The sequence below is a fragment of the Tachypleus tridentatus genome, chromosome 13 (assembly GCF_004210375.1).
Source record: "Tachypleus tridentatus isolate NWPU-2018 chromosome 13, ASM421037v1, whole genome shotgun sequence".
In the NCBI taxonomy this organism is placed as follows: Eukaryota; Metazoa; Arthropoda; class Merostomata; order Xiphosura; family Limulidae; genus Tachypleus; species Tachypleus tridentatus.
In genome coordinates this window covers 170815569-170832911 of record NC_134837.1, presented here as the reverse complement: position 1 = coordinate 170832911, position 17343 = coordinate 170815569, and positions in this window count along the sequence as shown.

The following is a 17343-nucleotide window of genomic DNA, read 5'->3' as shown; positions in this document are numbered from 1 at the left end:
ATAGCAACGAATAAATAATATTGAAAAGAACAAAATAATGTCAAAGTGCACGCACAAACAAATACTATCCAGAAATGACACATCACGTGGACTATTGATCGTGTATATACTAGTGGTATGATTCTTGTGGGTTATAAAATGATCGATAAAACTTTCATGTTGCGATTATTCTAAAGAAAGCTATACCTAGTGGTTGTGCATGTAATGGAGAAAAATGGATATCATTTTCAGATTCAGTGTACAGGTATTACTGGAGAACATATAAAATTTTTAAGACAATAAAACTACCCCACGCCTGTGCTATCACTTACTTTAAAGTGATCAAGCATTCCCAAAATAGCACATTTCACTTTTCAGTCTCTGTGAGGAAGGAAACTTTATACGTCATGGTTTGTTTTACCGTTTAATAATAATGTCTTATATATATGTATATTCTTGAAAAATGTTTTATGTAATTTTTTCTTACGTCTAAGAATTTACAGTGCTAAAATCAGAGACTCAGTTTTTCTCAGCAAATACTCCATATAACCCAATGTGGCTTTGCAATAAACGAATACACAGACATATCATCTCCTTCTCGACTGTATTACATCTTCTTAGAGGCAAATTCCAGTGACGAACGTTGCAAGTTTGCGTGTGTGATGATGAAATATTTGTTCATATGATTTCGTTGAAATAATTTTCTAGATAAAAAGCTGCTAATGGATTCTAATAGGGTTTGGTTTGTTTTGAATTTCGCGCAAAGCTACACGAGAGTTATTTGCGCTAGTCGTCCCTAATTTAGCAGTGTAAACTAAAGGGAAAGCAGCTGGTTATCACCATCCACCGCCAACTCTTGGGCTACTCTTTCACCAACGAATAGTGCGATTGACCATCACATTATAACGCCCTCACGGCTGAAAGAGCGAGCATGTTTGGTGTGACGGGAATTCGAACCCGCGATCCTCAGGTTACGAGTCGAACGCCTTAACCACCTGGCTATGCTGGGCCCCTAACAGGAATATATGCATATGAATAAATAGACAGTTTTCTGTTGCTATTATTGTTAATCAAGGTATTTAATAATTGTGACAAGGTGAAGAGGTTTACTTTAAGGTGTATTTTTGTACTAATATATACAAAACCCACTACTGCTGTGAATCTGCAAAACTTACCATACGGGTTTAAGAGTAATACTGATATTTTCTTCGTAAGATTCATTTGCTAGAATTAAAATTGTGCCAAAGAAATACAAACCTGTTCATTCGAAAACAAGATACACCGAATAAAACTAACGTGTTTTAAAAAGTCTCACTGTATATCATTAATTAAAGAGCATTTAGCGCTAACTACAACTATATACGGACGTCGCCAATTTTTCAACCACCTTTCTGCAAACTGTGTATGCAGTGAATTGTTTGTGAGTCATGTATTGTTGGTTATAGGTTCCTAATAACATATACATCACACGAACAAATTTAAAAAGTATTTCGGTATTGGAATTCGTCCCACTGGCTATTGCTGTTGTACACTATTAAGTGATTTTCTTTGGATGTAATTGTAAAGAAACATAAAACCAGTATTGCAATGTGTAAACACCGTTGACGAAGGGTGTGTTAACAGTTCAGTAATTTGAGGGTTGAAACAGCACTTATGACATATTGCAGTTATAGTAAAACTAAATACAGCAGAGATGCTAACTATTTCAAATGACTGAGCGTAATAATTGTAGACAGAGCCCTTTCACAGTTTTAGTCCTTTTAGGTTTGCCAGAAACAAGACAATCTGGTGAACGAGGCCTCTTTTTTTCCAATTTGTGAACGATCGCATTGGTATTTCTATACCGCTTAGAAAACCAGAAATACCCATCTACGCGAGCGCTGATTGGCTGATAAGCACTGATGACGTAGCTATGGATTTCCCAACGTACCCAGTATGAAGAAGCACCGCACTCAAAATATTGGTAGACGTCGGAGATACAAATGTTTTTTATTATTTCAAGCATAAACATGATTATCGCAAGCAGCCATTTGGACTATGTCTTTTATTTATTAGGGCCTGGCATGACCTAGCGCGTAAGGCGTGCAACTCGTAATCCGAGGGTCGCGGGTTCGCGCCCGCGTCGCGCCAAACATGCTCGCCCTCCTAGACTTAACATGGTCGCCCTTTCATCCGTACCCCAAGAGTTGGGGTGTATAATGTGACGGTCAATCCCACTATTCGTTGGTAAAAGAGTAGCCCAAGAGTTGGCGGTGGGTGATGGTGACTAGCTGCATTCCCTCTAATCTTACACTGCTAAATCAGGGACGGCTAGCACAGATAGCTCTCGAGTAGCTTTGTGCGAAATTCCAACACAAACAAACAAACAATCCTAGATAGAATCTAATGGTGATAACTAACTAAACTAACTTTTATTTATTATCAAAATTTATTTGTATCTCACTAGAAATTTTCTTTTCACCCCTTTCAAGCCCTGGGGGAACAATTTATCACTTTATTGTATAGGCCTATATAATATATAATAATTTGGGAGTTGCAACAAGTCGTAATATTTGTCTGTATGAGTGTATAGTCGTAATGTATACACTAAAATCGTAATGATTACGCTCAAATCGTAATGGTTGACATCTCTGAATACAGTCTTTAAAATCATATTTATACTATTTGTAAACTACGTCAGAAAATGCTTACGATGAACCAATGAGACTTCTTAATATATTACCCATAACCTCAAAAAAGATACGTCGTTCAAGTGCAATAGTTACAGATGCTTAAAATATATTCGTAGGTTGATATAAAAGTTAGTTGTATTGAGGAGAAGTTTAAGATATTTTCCGTGAACGTAGAGGTGACTGAACAGTGAATAATTCGTGAAATATTAACTAACACCTCCGTATTTTGGTGTCTCGGTATCAAAGGTTTTGATAGATAAAATATATTAGATGGTTCTCTAATGATTGTTGTAAAGTGAAGCCCTTTAGTCGCTGGGGTTTGTCGCGCAAAGGTACTCGAGGGCTTAGCACTAGCTGTCCCTAATTTTTAACAGTGAAATATTAAAAGAAAGACACCTGGTCACCACCACCTACCGCTCACTCTTGGGCTACTTCTTTACCAACAAATAATGTATTGATCATTTCATTATAACGCTCCCACGGTTAAAACAGCGAGGAAGTTTGGTAGGAGAGAAACTAGAACCCGCAACTTCCATATTGTGAGTCCAGAGTCCTAACCAGTTGGTCATGCCGGATCTGTTGGGTGGGGTGCGTGTTTTATAGTAAAGCCATATCGGGCTTTCCGCTATGTTGAAAAGGGGAATCGAAACCCTGATTTTAGTGTTGTAAAATCGTAGATTTACCACTGTCCCACCGGATGACGTATTCGTTGACGAAGCATAATTATAAAAACCAATAGTTTCATATCTCGTTGTTGGAAAAAAAAACTCTAAAGAAAGAGACAAATTTTAAAGTATTTTTTTTCTAAGAACTACTGCACAGGATTGTGTTCTTTAATTATACGCAACTCATTGCATAATTTTTTTAAGAACTCCAGCTTCTCAGCGTTATATTTACAAATTACGTCAATAAAGATATAAACAATCTCTCATGTACAGTTCTGGTGAAATTTATGACACTGTTGGTTGTATGATGTATTTTGTCTGTTAGATTCATAATGTTTCCAAGAACTTACACATTTTTCTATTGCGTAATGTCTTCAAGTAACTTAAACGTTCTTCTGTTATGGAGTTTGATTTGCACAGTTACACCAGACGCTATGAAAACACAGCAACTAGGCTCATCTAATCGGATAACATAAAGCCTTTTATGATTACATCATTATGGGAGGCATACATTGATTTTCTTGAGAATTTATGGTTCAAAACAAAACTAAAAAAATACAATATATGTTTGTTCATATGTTAAGTCTCATATGAAGTAAGTAGAATAAAAATATTTTATCTTAATATTTTTCTAAGCGTTAACTACAAGGATCAAACTCTGCATTTGAGGGTTGTAAGCACGCTGAACCATTGGGAGCGTCGTTGTGGAAAACCATACTGTGTGCTTAAAAGAAAGATTTTTATTGAACTGTATGATCATGACAACAAAACCATACTGCCTTTTTATTGAACTATATTGAGTGACAAATATTTAACAAGTCATAATAATATTTAATCTGACTCAAATTTTCCCTTGTTTTATTTCATTATAAGTTTTCTTCTCCAATAAGTAAGTTATGGGTCCAACATCTTATTTAAATATTATTTATTCTGTTGAATAATGTTATATGTATTAAAATGACAGTGTGACCCAATGACAAGGGCTTTGGTGGATGCGAATTCTAGGTTTGCCGAAGACAAGATGCTGTGTATTTGAGAAACATCTTACTCCAAATATTTCAATCAACCAGGCTGTATAATAAGTACCATTGGGTATTTGTGAGAAACTATCATCCTGTTCAGAGTAAATGTGTTTGTGCTGCAGATACCAGAGGTCAGCATCTGCTCCTATATTTCGTCTAAGTGTGAGATAGATTTTACTTGACTTTATTATGCACGAAAAGTATGAATAAACTGATAGAGCATCTTTGAAAGTTCTTCAATATTATGAATAAGAAAATTTCTAGATATAACAGATTTGCCCTTTGATATTTGATTTCTATTTTATTTGTTTGAAGTTAAGCACAGAGCCACGCTATAGGCTGTCTGTGCTCTGCCCATCACGAGTATAAAAATTCTGTTTTTAACGGTATGAGTTGGCAGTCATACCACTGTGCCTCTGAGGGACATTTAATTTTAAAAACTTCCATTATTTTGGCATAAAAACTAAACAACCATAAAACATAATTTTATTCGGTTCTTTCATCTCCTAAAAGAGATTTGTATGTTAATTTCTCGGTAAGTAAGCTCATTGTTTAATTACATTAGAATACATATGAATTTGGAATGGAAACGCAATGGTCTTTAAACACACTATTGAACCTTTATTTCAGTCTTTGGTTTATTTATTTCAATTCTTTATCAGAGTTAAATTATAAACAAGAGAGACCGATAGGTTTGAAGAAAATATTTACTGATGGTATATGAATTTTAACAACGTCAAACGTTTAAATGAACGAAAAACATTTACAAAATGTATGAATGTTGCTTTAAAAAATATCACTATACAAAAAGGAATCGGAAAATCGAAGAAAAGAACAGATACTATTATAACTTTGGTTTCAACATGTTTTGTTTTGTTTTATATTCAAAACTATACTCAGAAAATTTTAGACTTGTAAATTACGCTGGTTTACTGTCAAATCAGTAAAGTTTCATGTCAACAAAAGTAACGTAATGATTATTACGAAATGGATGTAAATGCATTTATGACGATATTAAATTGAACTAGACATGATGTTAAAGGTAAAAAACAACAACCGACCAGCTATAGCTTGATGGTATATGGTATTCTAGAAAAAATTCAAAGTTTTTCTAACTACTCTGCAGTTAAGAGTTTTTAAAGTCACGCAATTTCTAAAATCGTACGAATTTTTTATATAAAACGTATTCTGAGATCCAAGTCGATAGCACGAGGTAGCCTTGAACATAGGGTCACATATTATGTGATAAAATTAAGTTACCCAGGGATATATATATATATATAGAATGTTGATTTCCTCGTGCATATTTGAACAACATTTCACACTTTATAATCTCTGTGCTTCACACACTTTTCAAGACAAAAAATATATCAACTATATCGTAACAATTCTCACTAGAAGAGCAATAACTCTTCACGCATGACAGTCAAGCTGACGTGGTTGGATTAACTCAGGTGTTCCTTCACTTAAAAAAAAAAGAAAAGAAAATTAAATAAAGAATAAACTGTAATCCGAAATACAAAAGTATTTCCATTTGTGTAATCCGAAGTACAAAAGTATTTCCACTTGTGTATAGATCTTGTTCGCGTGACAAATTTATAATAAATAATAAATTAGTTTATCTGTTTCTGTCTTCTGTAGTCCAAGTGATTATTGTATTTATTTATTTCTGTCTATTTACACCTCAAGTGTCTGCAGACTTACAACGCTAGAAATCAGGTTTTGATACCCATGGTGGGCAAAGCACAGATAGCTACCTCATTGTGTGGCTTTGTGTTTAATTCCAAACAAGTAAACAATCAAATAAAACCGTTTATAAATTTGCTTGTTTCTTTTTTGAATTTCGCGCAAACTACACGAGGGCTATCTGCGCTAGTCGTCCCTAATTTAGCACTGTAAGACGAGAGGGAAGGCAGCTAGTAACCACCAACGAATAGTGCGATTGGACGAAACATTATAACGCCCTTCACGACTGAAGGTGTTTGGTGTAATGAAGATTCAAACCCGCAACCTTTAGATTACAAGTAGAGCGTCCTAACCATCTAACCATGCCGGGCCCGTTTGTAAGTGATACTATTTAAATAACAAAAAAGAACGCTTCATAAGTTACACAGGCCCTGCGTGGCCTGGTGGTTAAGACACTCGACTCGTAATCCGAGGATCGCGTGTTAGAATCCCCATCACATCAAACATGATCGCCCTTTAAGCTGTGGGGCGTTGTAATGTGATGGTTTTCGCGGGTTCGAATCTCCGTCACATCAAACATGATCGCCCTTTAAGCCGTGGGGCGTTGTAATGTGACGGTTAATTCCACTATTTGTTGGTAAAAGAGTAGCCCAAGAGTGGCGGTGGGTAGTGATAACTAGCTGCTTTTCCTCTAGTCTTACACTGCTGAATTAGGGACGGCTAGCGCAGATAGCAGTCGTGAAGTTTTGTGCGAAATTCAAACCAAACCAAATTAAACCTTTAGAAAACCGTCAAAACGTGGATATTAATGCTTTGAAAGTTTGAAGTGAAAAAAAACATAACAAAAACAAACAAACTAATTCTAGCCCACATGAATCTTTAGTTATTATGTTGACTGTGAATAAGATGTCAGATTTTTAATCGATTTTGTTTGCTATTAAGCACGAAACCACATAAAAGGCTACCTGTGTCCTGTCTTTCACGGATATCGAAATATAGTTCACAGCAGAAGAAGTTCACAGACTGTGCTCCTGGAGGATGCCCAATTTTGATAGTGTCATGTTAATTTGCTTATAATCTGAGTTTATTGACCCTGTTTCTGACCTGTAGATGAATGACTCTAACAACCGGGTGGGAACATTTCACATGCACGTGACAGCGTAGAAAGATTATTTTTCTATTAAATAAAAAAATCTCTAGAGTAGACAATTCATCATCGAGACTTGTACTTTTTTCACGTCCAGTGTTGTTTCGTTTGTTGCCCATGTGTTACTCCATCATTCGCTTGTCTAAAATAAAATAAAAATAACGATTTATTGAAATTTTCTTACCCGCTATGCTGATTTTTATGTTATTTAGTTGTTAATTTATATATCCGTTGCTACTGTTATTATCTTTGTTTTCTATATGCATAGGTATATATGTGTTTGTATTTTATTAAGCATGTATTGCGTTTGATTTATATATGTTAAAGTAATTGTTTTTATATTCCTTCTCTATCCTCTTTAAACAGTTTTCATCGTGAGATATTAAAATTACTATACTGCACTACACATTCTGCACATTGCACTAAACAGCCAGACCAAGAAACCTCTAAACTTGATTTTGTTTGTATGTTTGTTTGTTGATAAACGCAAAACTACTTTATGCTTTGACCCCATGGACATCGAAACGTGGTTTTTAGCTTTATATGCCCTCAGGATCACTAGGGTACCAATAAATAAATTTCAACTGTTGGCTGGAATAAAGGCAATTAACCAGCAGCACCCACCATCACAAGGGTTTCACCTGACATTTTAAATAAAACCCAAGAATTTTGATAAAACCAACCCTAAATTTAAACTATTGGCTAAAGTTACTGCTGAGCTGCCAGAGGACAAGTCGTTCTTTTGTGTTTTTTTCAGGTTTGTGTAATAATAATTTGTTGATATATGTTTAGATTAGAGAAGTATCGCAGAACTCAAGTTATATGGCTTAGTTTTCGTGAGTATATAACATTAATAACTTTCAAATGATATTTAAAAAGGAATTCGAAAATACTTTTTAAAAGCCGAACAAATATTCTATATAACAGGTATATGAACTAACCTATTTATGAAACTTATTTTATAGGCTCGTTAGTTAATATTAATAAGAGTTAATATTTATTATATGAAGCACTAAACATTCTTCTTTCACTTGAACACAACGTATTTTGTTCAATATATCTTCTCCATTGTCTGTTCTTTACAATACAATATCTACTCATCGTTCACTTGAACTCAACGTATTTTGTTTTTTATATCTTCTTCGGTGTTTGTTTTTATAATACAATAAATATTAGTCGTTCAGTTGAACTTAACTTACTTCGTTCCTTATACTTTCTTAAGGTGTTTTATAGTCCTAAACTACGTTTTAGCTATTGAAGTCGTTTCGTTTTGTCAAGCACTTAGGTGTTGTGGCTCGTTTTTTCCCTCTGTTTTATTTTCAGGTTATTTTCTCCTAATATAATTTACGGTACTTTCACCCACACCTATAAACTCAAGTCGTTCGCTGTTGCCTCTTATTATAGTAGTTCTAGTTTATTGTTGTATCTTTTACCTTTAGGTATTATTTTTCCCCTGCAAAACCGCTTACATTTATTGTTCTACTCTCTTTTATAGACTTTCTTTTTCATAGATTAAAATCAATATCGCCCACGTTTCTGTTAATATACCTACGATTAGGGAACCCAACTCACAATCTGTGGCTCATCCTTTTCAGTTTTGGAAGTATAATAATGTGACTTGTCAATCCAGTATTTGTTGGTCAAGAGTAGCCAAAGAGTTTGTAAGGGGCGCGATACTGAATACAGGTGCTTTCAATTTAGTCTATGACTTCAAAAGTAGCGCATACAGTTCTCGAAAAGCTTTGCGTAAAATTTCATATACTTCAATGTATATGTAAATACATAAAGATACTATGTGTTTCATACTTTCTGCTTTATCTTCAATATATTTGTACAGCGAGTTAAATTCTCTACCAACATCTACAAGTCATTCTTCCTGTAATTCTGAAGCTAGCTCAATTTCTTATTTATTTTGAGGTATTATAGTCTCAATCTTATTGTGCTTTTCTACCTTTAATTTTAGGTGCTTTGGTTTTTCTTTCTCTTAAGTAAGATTTCATTTGAACTTACTTTAGCTCCGTATGCTTTACATTGAGATATTATTTAGTAGGTTTTATTCTTCTAATTCAATATTTTCACTGAATACTTAACCAGTTTTTAAAACTCCTCATCCTGTGATCTGAGCTCCTTATTCTCGTTTGTATTCCTGACTTATTACGTCATTTCATATCTCTCTTCGCAATTTTTCGTTCGTTATAACCAATTTCATAAGATTTACACATGAAAAATTGCATCCTAGTTTTCTCTATTTGAAAATTCAAATAGATTATTATATCATAAACAGAGAACACAACAATGTCTTACCAATTCTTGTGATATACAACAGACATGCAAATACACTGAATATGACGTGGAGCGAAGCGTGACTATATTTATTTTAATTGATAAAAGCAAAGAATAGCACACGATATTTATGTCTAACATGATTAGGCTCTCAGTGATAAATTGTAGGTTGAAATCTGTTGTTTTTATTTCAGTCTTTTTAGCTTTTCAAATTAATTTACTCACTTTCTTTTTCTTTTTACAAATAACATATATAGTAAAAACAGAAAAATGTAATGGATAACCCTTTATTTGAAGAGTGTAAAAGCGTCTCTTTCTGTTTATACCATTGAATGCCCGAATTAACTCTGGTAGTAGCTATATAAGATAATAAATGCAACCATATGTTCTTTATTCTCCTAGATAATAACAAACACGCGACTGGGTCATTACAATTTAGGTCACTAGGACGTAAACCAGACAACTTCTTTCGTATCATTATTTTAAGTTCAACGTTATTAAAATTTTTATGGTGAGTTGAAATCCCGATTTGTTCGAGAACTAATCTAACTTCTGCATTACTTTGAATACCACCTTAAGAAGTAGGCAGCTAAATATAGAGAAATAGAAGAAAATAGCATCTTTATTAGGTGATTTTTCCAGATTATTAGCCATTCGAGATTCGATGAAACAAAACGATGAAAAACCTTTCATTTATCTTTTTCTAACATTTCAACTTTCAGAATTCTTTCTCACTTTTTTAATGTTCCTTCCATTAATAACACTGCTTAAAATATTTGTTTTGTTGAATTTCGCGCCAGCCATCCCTAATTTAGAAGTGATAGAATAGAACGAAAGCAACTAGCCAACCCATCTACTGCTAAGTTCTAATTTTTTGAAAATTAACATTGCAATAGATGTAGTAACAAGGAACGGTTTGGTTCAATTTTTGTATTTTAACTTAGGCCTCAAAAAGCAAGTTTGAATACGTTATGTTTAGTACCTTTAATCATCTAACACTAAAAAAAATCCCGTTCACTTATAGTTTTACTAAAGGCTTCAAAGAAGAAAACTTGAATTTTTTTAATAGTTGGTTTCACAGAAAGTGTTAACTTACCTTGATGAAGTTATTCATAGTTCACTTTTTATGTTTATAGAAACAAAAGTCGTATGAAGTAGTAAGATACTCATAATCTCTACTTAATACTTCTCTTTGTGATTTCATTTATCAATTACAAATGAAAACTTACCCAATTATGTATGGTGACATATTTTAATTATTTGAATAAATTCACTGTTTATGGCAGTCAACAAACTATGAGAACAACAACAAACTATATAAATAGGCAATGGTGTAAATAGCTATCTCTGTTTTGAAACCTAAGTGCGACCAAAATCTTTAGCATGCCAAATCGAGAAGCTAAAATTACTCTGTGTACTTTAAAATACAACTAAATATTTTAAATTTACCTCATAACTGTCAGAGGATTGATTCCCTTAAAGATTATGTCCTATCATATCTTTCACTCTAGGCTATAATCATCACCATATTTCTTGTACTACTCCATGTTTGTAATGTATTTTATTATACTCTAAAAACTTTTACAATAATAAAAAGTGTAAAGTATCAAGCTTACACAATGTGGATCTTTATTGATAACAAATAAGAGCAGAAACGAAATAGTTGTCAGAAGTGTATGTAATCAAGTTGGTAGCATGGCCACGTTTTGAGGATAAACATTCTTCTAGCTTTCAGTTGTGGGAGAATTATAAAAATTTCAATCTATAACCGACCCGATTAAAAGTAGCTGCATAATATTTGGTTGAGTTTGAGATCTCTCTCTTGTCACAGGACCGGCATAGCCAGGTGGTTGAGGCACTCGACTCGTAGTCCTAGGGTCGCGAGTTCGAATTTCCGTCATACCAAACATGCTCACCCTTTCAGCTGTGAGGGTGTTATAATGAGCAGTCAATCGCATTATTCGTTGGTAAAAGAGTAACCCAAGAGTTGGCGGTGGGTGGTGGTGACTAACTGCCTTCCCTCCAGTCTTACACTGCTAAATTAAGGACGGTTAGCTATGCTCGAAATTCAAAACAAACAAACAAACTCTCTGATTAGAAATTCTAAATTAGGAATGGTGACTGCTTGTACCCTGTATCACTGATCTAACCGTTTGGGGTACCTTTCAGGTTGGAAACACAAATACCAACTTGTTACAGCCTATCTGACTGTGTTAGAGTGCAGAAACAAAATAATATGACTTTCAGTTAGTGTTTTGTGAAATCCTCAACGACATGTTTTGATAGGATTCGACTTCACGAAGCATTTAATAGACTCCTACTGGTAATTAATGATATGTGATCCATTGGCAACGTTGGTAAACGGCTGACTAAACTACTTTACTCAATATATTATTAACTTGTTGTTTGCCTCATCTTTTGAAAGCGTGTCTAAGCTATCGTTATTTAATCGTATTTCCTTTTGTAGGTTACTGATGTTTCACAATTCACACACATACAATGGAAATGCTTTCACATAAAACGTTTTATTTTCCCGTTAGAGCAATCGTGTGTGAAACTTTGCTTCTTCAACTTCTCCCTCTTATGCATGAAGTAACACGAGCCTCATGAATACGAGATTAGATATAAAAGACCCTGACAATAAATAGTGAGCTGGCCCTTGCCGAAGAAGGTGAGAGCATCAGATGAGTTAAACTAGGTAACAATTCGGTGCTACATGATTACATTAGTTTAATAATTCTTTTGTAAGTTATTTGACCTTTCAGTTACGAAGAGGCCCAACAGAACACAATCAATGAAAAAATATACTATTCTTTGTTTGATGAACTTATATAGACCACAGGTAAACTGGAATCTAGGCTTCAAATATGTTATGCTTTGCCCAAATTATATCACATATAATGATAAAGTAGAAGTCATAGGTAGTGTAGTATATGTGGTTTTTAATCCACACAAACTCATTATTTCCCAAAGTATTTTACTGGTTTTTACTTGCCATTTACTATAAAATGTAAATTATATAAAAGAAAGCCCTTTACACAAAACTGAATACAGCCAGTAACAACTAAGAAAAAAAATTGTTTAATGTTCAAAGCATTGTGTTGTTTTGCGCTTAACAAGAAACAAACAATTAAGCGGTTTTTAGGTTTGATACCACAAACATGTCCATTGTTTCAATCATCGCACAATTTTTAAAAATCTAGTAAATGTTTTAGGTATATATTAAAGAAAATATATATCAAATTAATTGCCAGCGATTAAGGAAGGATTATTTCAGTAATGTGTGTGTGTGTGGGAGTTTCACTTAGTAAAGCCACATCGGGCTATCTGCTGAGTCCACCGAGTATTCCAGTAATAATGCTTAAATGTGTATTTTAAATTCATTGAAGAATCGGCTTAACTATAGCATCATCTCATGAACGACATTTCGGTATGAATAGGTCTTCATTAAGCCGTAGATCAAAATGTATGGTTGAGATCTTGCGGCACAAAACAAAACAAAGAAGCACTAAACCGTGCAGAGTACATTCAAAATAATTTTATTATTAGAATAATGATTTTTTCTTTCTGTCCCTTTTATAATAGTGCGAAGGGGTAAAGCAACATCATATATAAAAATTTGGACTTTTGGTTCCACAGTTCGGCACGAGAATGGGTCACGCACGATCCAGTTTCATCATAAAATATGTAGCTGTAAACTGTAATCAATGTGACTGTTTTAGCAAAATTACGTATTTTTAGATAATACATACATGGCGCGACATTAGCTTTAGCCCAATAAACCGAGAAAAGTAGGAACTACATTTGGATTAGTTATCACGTGACACACTAATCCAACAAGACTAGTGGTTTAATACTTGCTGATATAGTCATGCATTTGATTTCTTGCTTTTTCTTCACAACGAAGCTATGATATTAATATCTCAAACTCAAAATGCAAAAAAAAATTTGTTTCTGAAATCACGAAAGGGAGTTACCCAACAGCCAATCAGTCCAAAAACGAGAGAAGCATGTTATTTCTAGGTGGCACTTTACGTTTGTTTATTTATTTTTGAATTTCTTGCAGAGCTACATGAAGGCTATCTGCGCCAACTGTTCCTAATTTATTAGTGTAAGACTAGAGGGAAGGCAGCTCGTCGTCACTATCCACTGCCAACTCTTGGGCTACTCTTTTACCAACGAATAGTGGGATTGACCGTAACATTATAACGGCCTTCACGGCTGAAAGGGTGATTATGTATGATGTAATGAGGAGTTAAACGCCCAACATTCATATTACAAGTCAAGCGCTTTAACCACCGAGCGGTGACAGAACAAACAGGATTTTAGGTTGTAGCTACAGAAATACTGAAGACAAGTCTAAAGAGGCTATAGTGTCCTTGTATAGGTCACTGGTTAGGTCGCACTTAGAGTATTGTATTCTGTCTTGGGCTATGAATAGAAACGAGCTAGCCTTTGACTTCCGTGGAGTTTTGACTATTTTTTGATGATTTGCTGTGGTGAAGCGAGAGGAAAGGCTAAAAAGAAGACAGGAACTGTGTTAGGTTTTTGTTGTTGTTGTAGTGAGTCGAAGTGAAGTTTTGAATCTGAAATACGAGATACACGGGTCACGAGCAGAGACATGAGACAGCCAACGTCTACCCCAGAGGCCTGATGCATCCCGTCTCAGAAACGATTCAAGAACAGTACCATAGTTTATTTGTTGTTAATTAAAGACAATTTCACACAACAGATAAAACTCTATAATTACGTTTACAATTTTAAACCAGGTAACAATAAAAGACATAAGGCTGACAGATTCTGTCACTTTAATTAAACATGTTATGTATAACAATTTCACATTTTTATGTAATACATCTCCAAATATATTAGTCGTTCTGGTCGGTAACCTGAGAACAAAAAATGGGTTGGAACAGAACAAGGCAGAAATGAGGGTTGTTTGTTTCATGAAAGTGATATAATTGAAAGGAGAATTTGTTCCATGCAGCTGATGTTTGTTTTATGAAAGTGATATAGCTGAAATGAGGACTTGTTCCATGAAGCTGATGTTTTTTTTGTGAAAGTGATGTGACTCAAAGGAGAATTTGTTTTATGAAGCTGGTGTTTCTCGATTTTGGTGAATTTCACAGAAAGGGTATTCCTGTTTTTGGACTTGTAATTGTTAGTGAGGATTGTAAAGCGAGTTTGGATTGTCCTCGATTTACTTCTTTTATGAAGGTACTACCAGGGCTGTTAACGAGAAGATGGTAGACTCGGAGTATTGCTTTTAATTGGGTTGATTTTTTTATTTATGTATATATATAAATCTACCAGCATGTTTCACGTGACAGAGCATCCGTGTCAGAGAACTAGTCTTATGTAAGTGTTATATATTGTCATTATAGTGGTGACGTTGCAGTCTGACGTAATCGCTGATCTTTCTGACATAGTTGATCCGTTGTTTTGCTCTGATCGTGATTTCTGTGTTTCAGGTTAGTTTTTGTCAAAAGAAAATCGATGAAATTATTTTTGTCACATAAAGTTTAAACTTAAGTGTTCTAGCTTTTCTATTATTTTAATTTAACCTCCGATAGAAGATAATGGTTTATGTGAGAATGGTGGAACTAGTGGACTACAAATATAAATTTTAACAGGGAAGAAATCACCAGAAATGAGTGAAAGACTTTTAAAATTCTTAATGCAAATTCTAAACACGAACTAATATAAATCTGAATAGACAAAGCTATCGTTTGATTCATTATAGATAATTTCAAACAGGTCTAAAAAATTCTTAAAGCCCATAACATTGAAGTTTCATAAATAAAACCGAATGATCAAACATATCATAACTAAAAATTTTAGTATAAACTTTATAAATTTTATTTCATCTAACTATTACAGATAATTTTAGTTGTTTAAGATTTCAGAATTTTACTAATTGAGTGTTTAGCAACGTTTTTTTAGTTATTCTGCATAACACAATATTTCATTTCATTAAAATTGTAACAATGTTCTGATAAATAATGTCTCTAATTTTTTATCATTTACTTTCTTTGTACGATGTGAAATTCAAGTAATTTCCTATGATAACGGGGAACTGGTGCCTTATCAGGAAAGCCCCTGCTACCAATGTTACCGTCGTAGGAACACCATCGTTTGTTCCTGATCAGATTACCATTATCGCTCTGACTTAGCCAGTATGTACATTCCTGTTATCCCCTCATGGTAAGTGTAACAATAAATGAATCTGAGTTTGTTTGTTTTTGTACAGTTACTGTATGATAACTAAAGATGTTCATACTTAGCTGTATTATAGTTCGGTAAAAATAATGTAATTCAATGTAGAGCTCGTGCAATAAACAGTTTACCGTAGCCCAAGTCAGATCGATGTTCGATATATTGTAGAGGGAAAACAATCAGGTTATTCTTTCTCTCACTTCTATGACTGAAAAATAATAATACTAGTTGACAGCACCGTATTATTAAATTAAAGCTAAAGCAAAACATTCAACTGGAAAACAACAAAAGATCCTTATCAAATTAAAAGTCTAGCTTATAACAAATACAATACGTATAAGTTCATACAGTTAAAAAAATTAGGACGTAACATAACTTGTGTTTACAAGTAAGTAGAATACTATTATCAAAAATCTGTTTGTATATGTGTTATATATGTATTTGTAACCTGGATCTTATTTTCATGTTGTTGTACTTAGAAACGCCCTTATTTTCATGTTGTTGTACTTAGAAACGCCCTTATTTTCATGTTGTTGTACTTAGAAACGCCCTTATTTTCATGTTGTTGTACTTAGAAACGCCGCTCTCAAATGAAACAAGTGAAAAATTCCTGCCCATCAACAACTCATGAAAACATCGAAGAAACACCATCGACAAGTTCATCAGTTTATAGAAAGCTATCACAGACAGTTTTAACGTTCCTTGAATTTACCGAGAATAAATTACAAGAACAAATAACAACCATAGGACCATCTACGGCTCATTTCCTAGATGATAGAGATGGACAACGAATAACAAAATGTATTTCAGGAGGCCCTACTATAGATATTGTTGCTTCAATAAAACATGAACTAATAGAAACATAAACACCAACTGGACCAAGTGCTCGCTCTTCTGATTCTATTGAAAATGAGCTTACAGAAAGCAAGATACATCGAATAGAGCAACTACAGTTACACCTGCTTTTACTCCGGACAATTTTACAAAACAAAACAAAATTGTGGATGGTTCAACTACCATTTTTCGTATGTCTAATCTGGATAGCTTAAGAGAAAACTAAAAAACAGCTAGTAGACTAGCTACAACTATTTATTCATCCGCTATAGATGATCCAACAGAAAACAAAGAAATTATCTAGTATATTAACTAAAACTATTTCTTCATCCATTGTGGCTAATCTAGCACACAAACAGGAAACTCCTTATGGACTCATTACAACCACTTCTTTATCTGCTGTAGATAATATTGTAGAAAATCAAGAAATGACAGAAGAATTAACATCGGTTCTTCCTAATTTTAGCACTTATGACCGAACAGAAAAATATGAAACGACAGATGTACAAAACGCGGCTTCTTTTCCTTCTATTATGGATGAAACAACAGAAGAACACGAAGTATTGGAAGGGGTAACTGAAGTTTCTAATGACTTTGTAGCTAACGTCTTACTGGAGAAGCATGTACTGACATGTGAACAAACTAAAGTATCATCTACATATAGATCATTCACGCATCATTCTGTCTCAGCGTCAGATGAGACGCCTACAGTTAATTTCAATTATTTTGTTAAGGACTTAACAGTTATTAATGAAACAGCTACAGCTTTTTCGCCTCTACCGTTGATGACTTAATACAAATATTAGAGGAGTCAACTCCATTGTATACTGTTCCAACTA